General features: G+C 44.8%; 1 protein-coding gene and 1 non-coding gene across 2 annotated transcripts in view; one reads left to right on the top strand and one right to left on the bottom strand.

The window, feature by feature from the left end:
* The window catches only part of atxn1a (ataxin 1a), a 60682-nt gene extending 48991 nt beyond the window's left edge, over positions 1-11691 (bottom strand). Inside the window, exon 1 of the mRNA XM_076149843.1 lies at positions 11556-11691. The gene's annotated coding sequence lies outside the window, so the exon portion shown is untranslated. The remainder of the gene's footprint in view (positions 1-11555) is intronic.
* Positions 11692-12133: 442 nt separating this feature from the next.
* Positions 12134-12218, top strand: trnay-gua (transfer RNA tyrosine (anticodon GUA)). The gene is given in 2 exon segments: positions 12134-12170; positions 12183-12218. It is a non-coding gene; the product is annotated as a tRNA-Tyr (tRNA).
* Positions 12219-13534: the final 1316 nt, after the last annotated feature.

The raw sequence follows: 13534 nt of genomic DNA, 5'->3' as shown, positions 1-13534 counted from the left end.
TTGTTTGGGTTTTATGCTAATTGCTGTTGAGGGGTTTTAACGAGAAGGCAGGAAGCTTTGTTTTTTTTAGGTTAGTGTTCGCCGCTTCTCATCTAAGAGGCAGGCATAAAGGAACCATTCAAAAGCTGATGTCAAGTGTATAACGCTGCCGTCTCAAGTGGTGTGGGAAATATTATAATAACACAGTAACCGTCCAACAATGTGTTGAAGGCGGCATGTAAAGAGAGGATTGGAAATATCAAGGCTGCATTAGGGAAATAAATGGAAACAATAACCCAAAAACCGTAGATCTCCAGCTGATTAGGTATGTATGGATGTATACATTCAACTCTTAGGGGGGTCAGAATAGCAATGAGAAAACAAACACGAGTTCATATAATAAACTGCTGCATACACAACTTACTCAAATGAGATATAGCAGCTCGGTCGCCTTAGTCGAGTCTGAAAGCAACAAACAGGAGATGCACACTCGCACACCAAACAGATGGACTCATTTGTACACTTTCACACAGCCGCAGGTGCACACAGGGCAGCCATGCTCGCACACATCAACACCTGATGCTCCTGAGTTTAAATTTAGTGGAATGCAAAGTCTGTGCCACAAACTATGCGAGTCAGCTCTCCATTCACTTAACGTGAGAGAGCGAGAGAGAGAGAGGTGCATCTTGTGTAGTCAGAGTACACGTCCCTGTCCCCTGTGTCTCTTCCTTTCATCTTTGTCTCTCTCCCTCCCTCCTTCTCTCTTTTGCTCACCTGTGTTTGAGTCTAACAAACACAAATGTCAAATTTCACAAGAAACAAGAAAACTACAAGTGCTTGCTTCACAATATTTAAGTACTAGTCTTGTATCAAGCGTACTCCTGGAGTCCGACGGTTGCGAGCCAAGTGCTAAATTAATGATGTGCGATTATGTAAGCGGGTGTTGCTAGATCAAATGACTTTATGCTGTATTCTGTAAGCTTTAATCTACAGCAGTGTACCGAAGCTTCCCTAAAGCTTTGCATACAAAATCCCCCCATCTGTAATGTTATTAATAATTACAGCTGTCAGCTAAATGAAGCAGAGTAAAAAATACATTTCCCACTGAAATACAGCGGAAGAGAAACACTGCAAACTATCATACGAATCCTTTTGTTTACACCATTTATATAGCATTGGGGTGCATCTCCATATGTTACTCTCTTACGCTGACATAAAATCATCACTTGTTCTTCCCTCATGTGGGACACACCTATTTACTGAAGATGAGGAAGAGGAGGATTCCAGCACTACCTGACACTGTGACTTACTGTTTATGAGGGATATTCTTTGGCCCTTTAAGTTAGATGTTTCAAACTTCCCGTAAAAGCCACTAACGTTATGGAAAGTACGATAAAAAAATGAGAATGAGTTTGCCTGTTCGGTCCGGTCGATGAGGTAGCCTAGTAGTTTCCCATTAGGTCATCTTTATTCTACCACAGGTATTTTCCCTGGGCAAACCCCTGTGGATGGGTGTGTCTACGAGTGCGAGCGCACAGCTGCACCGAGCGCAAATCTATGTCTCACTGCATGTGTGTGTGTGTGTGTGTGTGTGTGTGTGAACATGAGTGAGTGTGTGTGAATGTGTAAATGTGAATTATGAGCCATTCCGCAGCGACATTCCCCGCATGACTGCAGCAGAATGAGGTAGACGATGCTGTTAGAGATAAAGGTCCAGCCCAGCCACAGACAAACCTCACATTAACCTCCTTTATCTGTGTCACAGTTCATCACTTGGCCCTGCTACACACTCCGCTCCCCTGAACAAAGACACAGCCCGAACCAAAGGCACGCACACACACCTATACAGGATGCACACACACAAAAAATTGATTTATTTTTTTGAACGGTGGTGACAGGACGGAAAATATGCCAGAAGGGACTCTTACACACCAAACACAAGCATTAATATGAGGTACACTAATGATCATCTGAGTCTGAAGAGGGAAAACCTGCACCATATTGAATTTCCTTTTACTTGTCTTGCATTTGAAGTGCAGCACTATAAACAACAATATGCACTAATGAATCCCATCAAACTGTACGTCCGTCGCTGCACTCAAAGGAGTGATGCCAAACCATCTTAGCAAACGTCTGCGTAATTTATAGCTCCAATTAAGTCAACAGCATACTGTACACAGTCCTGTTACCTCCAAAGGGATGTGGGGGTGCCTGTCCAACAGTTGCAGCACGTACTGGAGAAACTTAATGACAAAACACACGCTTAGAGGCTCACAGAAGAGGAAGGAGAGATAAGGACACACTCTTCAAAGAGGCTCTGATAGTGGGACTGGTGAGGGACTGGCAGGGCACATGTGGAGGAGAGGAACGCCCTCACAGCTGGCCCACTGGCTTGAGAGTCTGTCGGCAGTGCTTCGTCACACCTCCCCGATCCCCGTAGCCAAATGTCCCTGCTCCAATGTCACAAGGTTTCCACGTAGCTAAAGGGAGAGCCAGACATGCAGCCAGCCAGCCAGGCAGCCAGCAAGTCAGTCAGTCAGCCATGTATGCAGAAAACCTGTCAGACAGCGACGCCTGTAGCCAAGCATCCAGTCAGATGTCCGGCCAGATGAGACCGAAACACCCATTCAGCCAGCCAGCTATCCAGCCAGCAAGCCAGCCAGCCAATAAAACTGAATCTGCACCAGCCAGTGAACCAGCTGTTACCGGCAAAGCCATAACTCCCAGCCAGTCAGCTGGACAGACAAAAAGCCAACATTCCAGCGATGGATCCAGCTCCTTGCTGTATTCAAACCACACCACAGCTCTGTAGTGAAGGAAATGGTTTCTGGGTGTACGAGCACCATTTTAGATATTGCAGACGATTTTGTTGCATCACACCCCCCTCATCCCCGAGCCTCCCTTTGATCAATCAGAGACACAAGGAGGCTCAAGAGTCCATTTTTCATATCGGAATCGGAATCGTCATCGGGCATTAGGCAGTAAAGCCAACAGACCCGGACAGAGAGCCGGACATGAGAGATGGAAACCTAGATTCCAGTCTTTATACAGTCTCTATACTGACATTAGACGACTTAAAGGTGAGGCTTTGGGTTGCTGGAACTACTTTAGATGAACTGTGGAAGGATCATACAACATTGACTCCTATCTCCATGTGCCATCTGTGTCTTGACATCACCATCGTAAAGCGTAAACAGTCCCCGTGCAAAACAAGTTCAAATGCCAAAAACAACAGTAGTGAAGGGTGGGTTTCGGTAATCCAGGGATTGTTTCTATCACTGGCCATTTTCCTGTTATTGAATTCCTCTCTCTCAATGCATATCCTCCTGGCTCAGACTTGAGTCATTGTTGATACCCACACACCCATCTTGCAGCAGGGAATCCAGTCTGGGGGCTTTGTAACCCCCCGCATAACAGAGGTTGCAGGAGTACGGATGACATTGCTCCAAGACCTTCATCCATTTAACCAGTCTGTAACTTTCTGTGCTGCAAACACGTTTCCACCTCTGGATGTGACGCTAATGTTCAGGCAATCCTTACATCAGCGCTCTAATATGCTGTCTACGCACGACTATATGACCCTAATTCCTGACATTCTTCTCTCCTCTGTTTTCCTCAGTCAGTCTGGCACGGTCCCAAGTTGTCAGCTTATTCCCGTCCCAGGCCTAAAACTCTGGGGGGTGGGGGTCGGGGGTGAACAGAAGTCTGGAGGAGCTGTCTGCCTGCCAGTCAGTGTCAACTCCCCCTGTAATCCTCTACTCCCTCTGATAGGGATAAGGCACAGCTAGGCTATTAGAGGAGAGGAGAGGAGAGGAGAGGAGAGGAGAGGAGAGGAGAGGAGAGGAGAGGAGAGGATCTACTGTTGAACACATTCTGATCTCATATGAAAAGTGACTTGTTCTCAGTCAGGTTCTTTATTTAACTCCGTCCTCAAAGCTCCCTCCTCCTCCTCCTCCCCTGTGCTGATAATATTATCAAATATAAATCAAAGCAAATGGACCACCAGAGGAGCATACTGAATTACTATTGCATGATGACTTACATAAAGAATCAAAATTGATGTATGACTCAGGCAGAGGAAGGATCTTTCCCCAGGCACTTTATGACTGATGAGTTACTTCAAATCAAACTAAGGCTGGATTCAGAATGCAACTGGTAACCTGCTGGATTAATGTTAAATCGCCCACATGGACAGATCCTCATTCAGACCCTGTACACACACACACACACAGACACACACGGTCATCTTTAGCAGCACTGTAGCAAGCATATAGACAGCTGCACATCACGTCAGCTTCACTGACAGCCAATGCAGAGCTAAAGCCCACACGGGCCTCAGCCAAGTCCCACAGCCAGCTCCCCTTTCTCACACGCTTATTGAGCCATGCAGCAGCTTATCGATCCAACAATGAAACAGTTTGTAGAATGGCTTAGTGCTCTCGCTCTCCCTCTGTGTGTGTGTCTCTCTCTCGCTCTCTCTCTCTCGCTCTCATTCAGACATTGGGACTACCTTGGCCATTTAGAGAATCAGTATTGATTAGGTGCCGCTTCACAATAAACAGTGTAGACAGGGACACGGGGTGACAACAACGCACGGCTTTAAATTCATAGCAGCCTCCCCTCCACGTTAGGGGTGACACCATTGATTGATTGTAATCGACTATTAGATAAAACAAGAACAGAACACAAGCAGTTAGAATTAAAGACAACAAGCAACCGCCTCGTTACATTATGTCTCTTTCTGCACTACTAGAAAATAAGCAACGATGTCATCACCTAGGGTTATATATCTTACATTGCAATGTCAATCAATCAATCAAATTATTATTAGTTGGGATTGTTGATTTTTATATTTAATTTGTCATTCTTGTCTCCCTACAAGCAGAAAGACTGAAGGACACGTAGATAAACAAGTATAGAAACTACTCGATTAATCGGAAGAATGGTTAGATTAATCGATTTTCAAAGCAGGACGAAGGCCTCTTGAGTGGTCGTCGAAACAGCCATGTCCTTTTGAATGTTTTGATTAAATCATATGTGGAAATCACAAGTGGGACACTCTCAAGTCCAACGTATGGACAAAGGTCCAGACAGCACTTCACTACGTGGGCAAAAGTGGCGGCCATTCATCCCTCTGCTCCTCACAAATGTTGTCACTATCTGTATTTGAATTGCAGATTGGTCTGGCTACAATGGCACAGCGACTGGAGCGGCAGGATTAAGCGCAGCCAGACGAGATGTTCAAGACTCACGCACCGAGCATGAAAAACGTATACACAAACACACCCGCCCACACACGTATAAAGTGGAATGTTCTTTCACCCAAAACACAAAAGCTAGCATTGATCACCTTTTTAAAGCAGTGTTCCATTCAGCAAGCGTGTGTGTGTGTGTGTGTGTGTGTGTGTGTGTGTGTGTGTGTGTGTGTGTGTGCGTGTACTCGGTGCTGTCATGAATAGAGGAGGATGAAAGGGAAAGCTGAAAAGGTCTCCGCACACTGCACGGTTCAACCAGACAACTCAATCTCTTGATCTGCCCCCCAAACAGCTCACAACGCTCTTTTCAAAATCATTTGTCTCGCGCACTTTTTTCTCAACACTCAACATCCCTCGCCGGCTTTTCTCTCTCCGCCGTCTGTTTGTTGTCCTGCCTCTCCTAGGTCACACAGAACACAAGTGATGTTGTCTTTCGTGTCTTAAATTTTTTCCCCCCTCCTCCTCCATTCATCGACACACACACACAAACCGCATGTCTGTCTCATAGAGAAAGTATGTGTGATGAAAAAATTCAATCGCTAGCACACCGAATCCTGGGTGGATACACTTGCGGCTGTCTGTCTGCAGGCTGTACGTCTTACAAAGCTCCGAACATATGGCGAGCAAGGAGAAATAAGCAATAAAATAAAGTTGTCCTTTGATTATTAATTGATGAATGTGCTGCCGTTACTTCTCTATAGGGATCTGTTATGGTCCTCAACCGAGCCGCTACACTTGTGTGTGCATCCCATTCAGACAAACCCTGAGGAAAACACACACACAAAGTCTACACACACATCACAAGCTTGTTTCTTAGCTCAGGTTTAACAAAGACAGTGCTCTGCTTTGATATGAATTGGCACATATAGGTGTATATATATAAGGTTACTATAGAGAGAGCAAGAACAGAAATGACTTCCTACACCGTTGTGCTGTTGTGCCTGCAGTGTGAAGCTCAATCTCAGCTGATTCTTTCACTACACAGGTTTATATTATGACAAGAATTTCTGTGTGTTGTGGGTTCTTGCAGCATGCTTGAATTTGTGCACCGGTGTGTGTGTGTGTGTGTCTGTGTGTGTGTGTAGGACCTTGCAGTGTTGCCTGTGTCAAACTTATCCCGTAAGTAAAGGCCGATAGTCTAACCCATTTTTTGGACACGCACACGCACACACATACACACACACACCTGTTTCACTGATTGGCTGATCCACCTGCCTCTCCCCCTCATCAATCATGTCATCTATACTTGCACCGAGCAATTCATGTCACTTACTCATTCAGTCATGATAGCTCCGCCCAGTCATTACCTGACCCAGTGTGTGTGTGTGTGTGTGTGTGTTTGTGTGTGTGTGTGTGAGCGTGCGTGCGTGTGTCTCAATCATTCTCTCACTCAGCCGCAGTCAGAGAAAAATTATACCATGAACTACCAGATGTGTGTATTCATGCGCGTGTGCCGTGTGCGGGTCCGTGCGCACATATGGCTCTGACAAATGAGCCAAGCTCAGTTAAATGGCTTGTGATTAGGACACATTGGCTTCTAATTGCCTCTCATTACCATTTGAAAGTGAGTGGCAGCTGGAATCAAAGGGTATGGTGGTAGTGGTAGTGTGAATGTGTGTGTGTGTGGTTGATGGGTGGGCACAGCAGCCATACTTCACTGTGACAAGTGGACACATTATGGTTTAGTGGGCAGGTCTGGACTTTCTCTCCCCAACTCAGATTTTAAAGTCTGTGTTCAAGGTGAAAGACATTGATCAAGACCTTTGGGAGTGGAACCTCAACAACCTTCTGCTCCAGTAGATGATCCTCTACTCCTCCCCCTTCATCATATAACAAAAAACCATGCTGCTTCCTCTGTTAGTCTGTCTTCTAAGAGCTTGTGCGTGTCTCTCTCCCGTCATGTTTACCTTTCAGCTGTCTGCCCTGATCCTCCAAAGGCCTGATGATGTCAGATCTGGTCCCGGTCCGCCCCACCTTCAATGCACATGTCCACACCATCTCTCTCTCTTACGCTCCATTAGCATAACCAAATCATACCTCTGGCCAACCTTCCTCTTCTCCAACCACAGATCCCACATAGTTCAATATGATATTACCTTCCTTCATCTTTACAGCGTACACTTCCCCCCCTAACATCCACTCCCACGAGATGATGCTCGGCTATACATTTCCACTATCTGCCCGGTCATCAGCTTTCCCACTTTCTTTGCTCGACTGCTGCATCTGTGAGAACAACAATTGCCAGAAACGCAACAGTAACTAAATGGACCGTCTCCTAACCTAAAAGCCATTCATCTCAGCGTCTCTATTGACAGCACTCTACGCTTGTGTTAAAAGCTTTGTTGTCCTTCTTGACAGTTCCTTCCACAAAGCCTCACTCACTCACTCACATTAGCTTTTCGCGGCTCATACAAAGCCTTGGATTTTGGATTCTTGCAGACAAATGTTAACACTCCTGACAGAATCATATTAAAACTCATCAATCCAAGTACAAAATGACGGTCCAGCGGTGGTATTTTGTATATTTAGTGTCGTTGCATGCATGGATAATGTATATGACCTCATTATTTCTGTCAGGGTACAGCTTCTTGTCGACAGTGACGGTCGCCAATTTCTTCTTCTTCTTCTTTCTCGTAACCTCCTCCCTTTGACATTTCCCTCCCCTAACTCTCCTACCTCTTCACTGTGACATCATGATGTTACGGATGCTATGGCGGTTTCATTCATGATGTCATTGACAACTCTAGAGTCTTTATGGGGATTCCATTCATGATGTCATTAACTGTGTCATGACGTCATTAACAACTCTGACACGCTTGGTGGTTCCATTCATGTCTCTGTAACATGAAAAGCACCGTATGCAAATGTGGGAGTGATCCATGTTTGTGGGAAGTTTGGAGGCGATTGGAGGAAGGGTGCTGTGCGTCAAGTTGTCGTGACGTACAAATGTCCACTCGACACGCACACGCTCTTCCATTCATGTCCCACATCTCCACTACTACAATTTGTTAATGCAAATAAAACACAATATAGAAATGGAAATGACGTGAAAAGCACCCAATGCAAATGTGGGAAAGATCAATGTTTTTCGAGCAAGTTTGGAGGCGATTGGAGGAACAGTGCTCTTTGCAATTCAATACATACACACACAAGTACACACGCCGCTCTCCGGTTACAGTAAGATAAACAATTCTGACATCTGCTGAAGAGACTAATGTGAAAATATCAACTCAAACTCTGGCTTAATGTCACAGTGTGGCCTACATCCAGGCAGGAGCAACTCCAGAGCCGCTTCAGCTTCACAGTGAGAAAGAATAGAGCGACCCACAGCACCTGACGACTACGGCCAACAGCCAATGCTCAGCCTGACTACACTGCCATCACTCACAAACTACCACACAGGAGAACAACGTGTGTCACAGGCTCTAGTAAAGAACATGCAAAAGAAGTCAGTGTCACGTCAGCTTCCTTGCTCAACTAATAAAGACATAACCTAAGATGGAAAAGTTAACAGAGTGTTTTAAATAGGAATTCATATTAATTATCTTATCAGCAGAAAATCAGCCAGCTAACAATAATAATAATAATTCAAAGTTGAACAAATAGTTAGCTTTTAAATTCCCGTATTGGAATAATGGTGGCAATAAAGAGACACATCATTCCAAACAGCTTACTATTAGAGCAGGCAAACAGTGTGTTACATCGTGACAGTATTTTAATCTATTTTAATATTCAACACTTAAGATGTGCTTTACTTATTAAACTGTCAAATTGGTCTAATATGCTCACTACAGGTGGCATTTTAGTAACTCGGCACTTTGTATTTTAATACGGTACCTTCTTTCATAATGTCATATTACCTACTCCTACTACTCCTTATATATAACTGAATGTAAGTGACTGTATGTATGTTAATTTATACGGCTGAATGTGTTTTCCTTGCTTGTTTGTTTGATTGCACCTCGATCGAGGCACGTACCACAGATTCTTTCTGCTGTGTGCTTCCTTTCTGTATGGTTGTGAATGACAACAAAGCTCAGCTAGAACCTTGAGCAATTGCATCACAACAGACACTTGTGTGATAAATGACTAATTGCAACAGAGTCATTGACTTACATTACAATGTGTGGAATGTTAGAGGGAAATATATTAGACTGGCAAGGTCGTCTTTATAGAACAAATCCACCAAACGGCGTATTAATGAATCCACCTGAGCACCTGAGATGAACAGTATGAGGTAAAGTGCATGGAGACAGTAGCTTTTTAACACACACACACACAGCCACTTGTGGCACCATTCAAATGTCAAGCAGCTGCACACTGCTGAAAGGCTGAACTGTCACATATCAGAGGATTTCAGAATTCAAATGTCTGTAGAAAAAGAGAATATTACAGGAAAATACATTATTCCAGAATATTATAGCATATAATAAAATATTACAGCATGTAATAAAATACCAACCACAAAAGTAGACAAAACACTAAATGAAACCATTAAATGAAGCCACATTTTCTCTGTGCTGAGCCTCTCAGCTATAAAACAGACAGATCCAAATAAGATGTGCTTTAAGAATTAGAGCTTAATACAACTTTACATTAAATGTGCACTCTGCAGCTGTACTACAAACTATATATAAATGAATATAAAATCTAGACATTAAAATGCCACCATGCCAGCAAAAAATTGCAGCATAAACCAACTCTCCCCAATCTGTTAGTAAGGCCCAAACGCAGGTATTCTTACCACAGTATTGCAAAATAAATCAATGATTCAGGAAGCATGCGGTCAAGTAAGTAAGACAGTTTTGTGGAGCGGAACAATTGGCAATATTTCATTCAAAAATGTGTCATTTTTACAGCTTTTCATAACAATTTGATCCTGATTTTACGTGCGTCACATTTGTTGCTGTCGCTTTGTTAAAAAACAGGTCTCAGTTCAACTTCATTTTGCCAGAAACTGCATGAATGGCTTGAGCTTTTGGAAGAACTGGTTTCCACAAAGGAAGCAAGCCTTTTCACGCTGAAGCATGAGAGCAGACCAGCTGACACTAAACATTACAATCTGTGGGTATGAATTGGAAAACCACTGCAGAGAGAGAGAATGGCTCCTGTTGGTCTATTAGTAGTTCTATTAATGTATCAATAAACATTATTTCCTATATTCTCAATGTTATCCTCTCATCTAATTACTGTGAGACTGTAGTATAACCGTGTAAAGCTTTAGTAAAGAAACTACAGTACTTTTTGCAATACCAAGAGACACAATCAACAAGTAAAGCTGTTGAAATATTGTAGTTGCAGTTGTCTTTGTTGCAACGAGCTCACTCAGTGTGCATTACAATGTTGTTTTAACTCCTCTCAACTTACATCTGCCCATCTAATTGTTCAGGATCGCATTGATATAGTAAGCAGAAGCATCGGGTGCCACTCGGGACCCTCAGCCCGCCCTGAGTGCGACTCCGCGGTGTAAACAGAGTAAAAATAGCCGCTATCACAGGCTTCCCTACAGTCCCGTTATATAATGGTCCAAGCTCGGATGAATGACATCACGGGTCGCCCAGCAATCACACACCCGATGTCCTTTACAACCAGCTGGGCAGTAGAAAACAATGCGGGTACATATTGAATATCTCACACCAAATACAAACAGCAAAAAGGCAATAAACACAGCAAAGAGTTGCAAACGTGCTCACGCATAAACACCGGACAGCGTACGTGGACCGTTCAGCTTTGCTTCGTCTCTTTTCGGCGTGGAGAAACAAACACTTCCGCGATGGTGAAACGTAGATTTAAAAAAAAAATGTAATGTCTTCTCTTTGACAGCGCTTGTCAGTGAGACAAGAGTTGAAAAGAAGCCGTGAGCTGTTGGAGGCGCCGCGGTTTGACTCTGTGTGACGGTGTTTGAAGCTCTAAAAGCGTACACGTTTGGGGGGAAGAGCTCGGAGTGGCGCAGTTGTTGGTAAGTACAGCGGTTGCCTCGCGCGAGCTCGCCCGGCGGACGCGCTCCCCACTCGGCCACAAGCCGGCCGAACCTCCGCTGTCTTCAATCCCACTTAAACACAACTTTGCGTTCGCTAACGGAAATGACAAGTACACACACGCGAACCCCGCACGCCCCCCAACTGTTTAATCACTTAAGATCGAGGTCAAAAGGTGAAGTTAACAATTTCCAAGGATTTAAAGTAAACCGGAGCGCCGGCGCCACCCTGCCCAGTGCTTCCAGCCATTTTCTCTACACCGCTCCGAAGGCAGAAAGTGGCGCCGGGAGAGAATGGCAGCCCGGTGGAATGAGAGCCGGAGGAACAGTTTTGCGTGACTTACTGTGGGGTGTAACGGGGGCTGCTGAGTTTTGTGTCGCTTCTTGTTGCCAGGGCTCCCCTGCTCTGCTCCGGCGCTGACGGTGGAAGCGTCTCCCCTCCCAATGCTGTCTGCGGCGCACAGCTAGCAGCCCTCTGCCCCCTCCTCCTCCAGAGAGAGAGAGAGGGAGCGCGAGGGAGAGAGAGAGCGCGCACGAGAAGAGAGAGAGAGTAAAGAAGCTACTCATGCAAAATATGAGAGGACCGGCAGCAAAGTAAACCAGGGCAGAATTATAATAGGAGGTTCACTGACATTGTGCTTTTGTAAATTGGAGCATTTAAGAGATATTTGCAGTTCACTTCCCCGGTCCTGAGGCCTTTGAATGGTCCGTGCAGGAGTGGATTACTGATAGTCAAAGTAACTCTTGATAATCACTTTAACAAAGTGCTAAACTTTAATTTGAAAAATTGATATGGAGTTATTCAAACACTGTGGAACACTTTGGTATTAAAAGTGGAACACAATGAGCGGTGGTGGCAGCGCCCCCTGGTGGTACACCCGGTGACTGATGTTATCACAAACTAGTCACTACAATTCAGCGCCCTTCGATAGCTCAGTTGGTAGAGCGGAGGACTGTAGAGAGAAACAGAGATCCTTAGGTCGCTGGTTCAAATCCGGCTCGAAGGAGGCCACGTTTTAGGAGGTGGCTATCTGATAATCACAACACTGACACTGAATTTAATGCATGACTGCTCGTTAAAGCTCTGCCTCAGTGTGTTTGCACGCTTTCTGTTCTTCGTCACAATAGATGCAATGGTTTTGAATTTGCATTAAAACAAATCTCAACATCCGGTGTCTAACATTACACACTGAAGGCCACCAGTTTACACCCTGTTTACATTTAATTAACGACTCCAACCTTCTAACTGAGCTGCCAGCATAGCAGAAGGTTATGGCAGCTTCTGGAGGATCTGTAAGTGAGTCGGCTCAGCTGAAGGGAGTGACTGACAGTCAGCTGACAGTGACAAAGAGGAGAATCTCAGCTGCTGATAGCATCTGTGTTCTCACACACACACACAACTGCAAACACACTCACTCACTCACTCGCTCAGGGAGCAGCAGACATGCCTGTGAAACTAGTTTATTTACTCATGTTTTGATTCGGTTGCTCCTAATTCACTTTAAGCTCGTAAATTCAATTTTTTCTCTGGGGCAAAGTTGCATATTGAGTATCACTGGAACGCCGCTGAGATTTGAGTTTCTTTGACTTAACTTCAATCATCATTCATGAAAAGGTTTAAGGATATTTGATCTAGAATATTGAATCTCTCCAGGTGCATGCTTATATGAAAAAGTTGAATTGGGAAATCCTATTTTTGACCCTGAATAATGTATAATGTAATAAACATATTGAGTTCATTTTCTGCACAGACAACCAAGATAGTGCAGCTGCTGAAGTTCACCAGATAACATTTCACCCCTGGTAAGTACCTAACATCTATCTCCATCTTGGTTCTGAATCATCTCCACTCCTGTCTGTGGCTTCTCCCAGATTTCCAACACGCCTGACTGCTCGTCATCGCCGCAGTGCAACCCGACTCTGAACATGAGCCTCTGGGCGCACGAGGCCGCCGAGTGACAGACGATCGGGGATGTATCCCACTCCCTGCCAGTCACTCAGTAAGTGGCCTATTGTCAGCCACTCCATTGTGGCCTTGTCACATGTATCACAAACAAAGGCACAGAAAGGTAGGCTAGCCTGTGTGCCAGCAGGGCTAGCATTACATTCATGGCCTGGATGCACAAAACAAGGACACAGTCTGGTAGTGAATGGAGACGGGAATGACAGGTTTCATTTCACACCGTCACAGGATGCACTGCAAGGTTCTCTATGTATATACTGTGTGTGTGCGTGTGTGTGTGTGTGTGTGTGTGTGTGTGCGTGTATACGTCTCTTATCGTCATGTTGATCCTGTGCATGAGCTGCAGTGTACCGGTTGTTA

The sequence above is a fragment of the Genypterus blacodes genome, unplaced genomic scaffold (assembly GCF_046128005.1).
Source record: "Genypterus blacodes isolate CSIRO-AG114 ecotype Tasmania unplaced genomic scaffold, CSIRO-AGI_Gbla_v1 ptg000048l_1, whole genome shotgun sequence".
Lineage (NCBI taxonomy): Eukaryota > Metazoa > Chordata > Actinopteri > Ophidiiformes > Ophidiidae > Genypterus > Genypterus blacodes.
The sequence above is the reverse complement of the archived record's forward strand: the minus strand, read 5'-3'. Positions and strand labels throughout refer to the sequence as shown.